The following is a 2,500-nucleotide window of genomic DNA, read 5'->3' as shown; positions in this document are numbered from 1 at the left end:
TAGTTGATTCGACAGGTGAGTTATTACACACTCTTTAGCGGATTTCAACTTCCATGACCACCGTTCTATTGTCTTAATTAACCAACACCCTTGGTGGGTTCTAAGTTAGCGTCCAATTCGGCTTCGTAACCTGGCTTTCGGTTCATCCCGCATCGCCAGTTCTACTTACCAAAAATGGCCCACTTGGAGCTCTCGATTCCATGGCGTGGCTCAACGAAGCAGCCATGCAATCCTACCTATTTAAAGTTTGAGAATAGGTCGAGGGCATTGGGCCTCGATGCCTTTAATCATTGGCTTTACCCAATAGAACTCTCCCGCAGGCTCCAGCTATCTTGAGGGAAACTTCGGAGGGAACCAACTACTAGATGGTTCGATTAGTCTTTCGCCCCTACACCCAAGTCAGATGAACGATTTGCACGTCAATATCACTGCAGGCCTCCACCAGAGTTTCCTCTAGCTTCACCCCGCTCAGGCATAGTTCACCATCTTTCGGATCCCGACAGGTATGCTCTCACTCGAACCCTTCATAGAAGATCAAGGTTGGTCGGTGGTGCAACCCACAAGGGGATCCCACTAGTCAGCTTCCTTACGCCTTACGTGTTTTACTCTCCCGTTGACTCACACTCATGTCAGACTCCTTGGTCTGTGTTTCAAGACAGGTCAAATAGGGAGCCCGATAGGCCGGTGCTCAGAGCATGTAGTTGCTAATAGGCACATCATCGAGGCGCACGCTGCCTACCACGATCGTGATGATGACATCTCCTCAGGCATAAGGCAACAACCCGGTTAGTGGAGCTCTAGAAATCTCACCCAAAATATCTCCTATGAATATCTTCTACAAATATCTACAATAAAATATCTATTGTTACTACACCTTTGTAGAAAACTCTAGAACTTGGACCTTAATTAGCCCAATGGCCTAAGTCTATGGGCTTGGTGAGCTAGGCTCATGGGCCTATGTTGGGTAGGTCGTGACACTCTCCCCCACCTAAATCTGTGATGCCCTCATCACAACCTTCTTGTGGTACTTTTATTCACGAGCCGTCTCAGCATGCCAGTTGTCTCCCATCTCGTCTTGCTCTCTGGTCGCCCCTTCCACTTGACTAAATACTCCACGTAAGGAGATAGTTTGTGTCTTTGGATGAGTGGATCGGCAACCAAATTAGCCTCCCTCTCGCAAGAAGTAATGCCTATTGGGGTTCTTGTTGTAGTCACATAACTTGAGCCTCCTACAACGTCATTTGGTTGTCTCCGTTCTCTCATTTGCATCTTCCTCTTCTTGGCATGGATGGCTTGCTCCCAAATTCTCCTTGTCTTGCCTTCCCGTCTAAGGGCAAGTAATCACCTAGCCCCTGGATGGTGTTGGAGAACTCCTTTCGTCCCAAGGTTCATCTCGACCCCTCGAGCAACATTATGTATGGGGAATTCTTTGGAGTTGATAGCCTTAGGAGGCCTTTGGCCCGAGTTCCTTTACCTCCTCCATCAAGGCAAAGTTGTATGCGGCTCCTGCATCTACCTTTGCCTTTGTGGGCTTCCCATTGATGCACACATCAACCCCTTTTGAGAGTTAAGGACCTTGGCCCCTATCTCAACCCTGGTGGCACCATGCTGCATTGGGGACCCCATGCATGGTGGCTTTTCCTCTTGGCCCTCTTCCTCCAATAGGGCACTAAGAGATTTCCTCCTAGGGCAATCCCTAAACCTATATAGCTCATCACATAGGAATCACTTGTCTCTAGGCTTGAACCGATTCCCCTTATCACGCTTGTGCCTTAGTGCCTCTCCTTTAGACATGTCATGAGAGGTAGTGGCTTCCCTCGCCGCTGTCCTCCTGCTCTTCCCATACTTCTTCTCTAATACGAGCTTCCAGCTTATCCAACCCCTTTGCATACTTGAGCCTTGAACGTGGCAACCATCTCCTCTCGGTTACTTACTATGGTGTTGAGAGCACCTTGTAGGGACCCCTTGTGCTCCCCCATCTGGCCATCAAGCTCCTCCCTGAGCTCCACATGGCCTTTGAGCTCCTCCCCACTTTGCCTTGGCCAATACTTTCTCCCCTTGAGCTAAGCGAGGCCCCATAGCGACGCCAAAGTCGACGGACTTGCCTTCGGTTCTTCTTTGCTTACTTGTGTAGGTGTTGGTCTCTATTCCACAATTTTAGCTCGCCTGTCTCCTACCCCACAAGCTTTGCTCTCTCATAACCGAAGCTCTGATACAACAACTATCACGGCCTTAGACCTTTCTAAAAAACCATGCCGACTCTTAGCACTCCAACTAGCACTAAGTCAGCCTAACCACCCTCCTTAAGGGACTAGGGAAGAGAAGAAGTGAACACAAGAGTGAGTTTGAGAAGAATGAACTTGTATTGCACTAGAGAGCTCTTGAGTACAAGGCTTGAGAACTCACTTGCTCGGTTAAACTCTCTTGGTTGGTCCTTGGTGAGTGTCTTTGCCAAATGAGGCAACACCTATTTGTAGGCACCCCAAGTTACAATGGATGG

The 2,500-nt window shown here is 48.8% G+C and overlaps 1 pseudogene; it reads right to left on the bottom strand.

Annotated features, from left to right (window-relative positions):
* LOC122062246 overlaps positions 1-1,145 on the bottom strand; it is a 3,216-nt pseudogene extending 2,071 nt beyond the window's left edge.
* Positions 1,146-2,500: the final 1,355 nt, after the last annotated feature.

Source organism: Macadamia integrifolia, chromosome 14 (genome assembly GCF_013358625.1).
Source record: "Macadamia integrifolia cultivar HAES 741 chromosome 14, SCU_Mint_v3, whole genome shotgun sequence".
NCBI classification, from domain to species: domain Eukaryota; kingdom Viridiplantae; phylum Streptophyta; class Magnoliopsida; order Proteales; family Proteaceae; genus Macadamia; species Macadamia integrifolia.
Note: the sequence above shows the minus strand (reverse complement) of the source record. Positions and strands in the feature narration are given on the sequence as shown.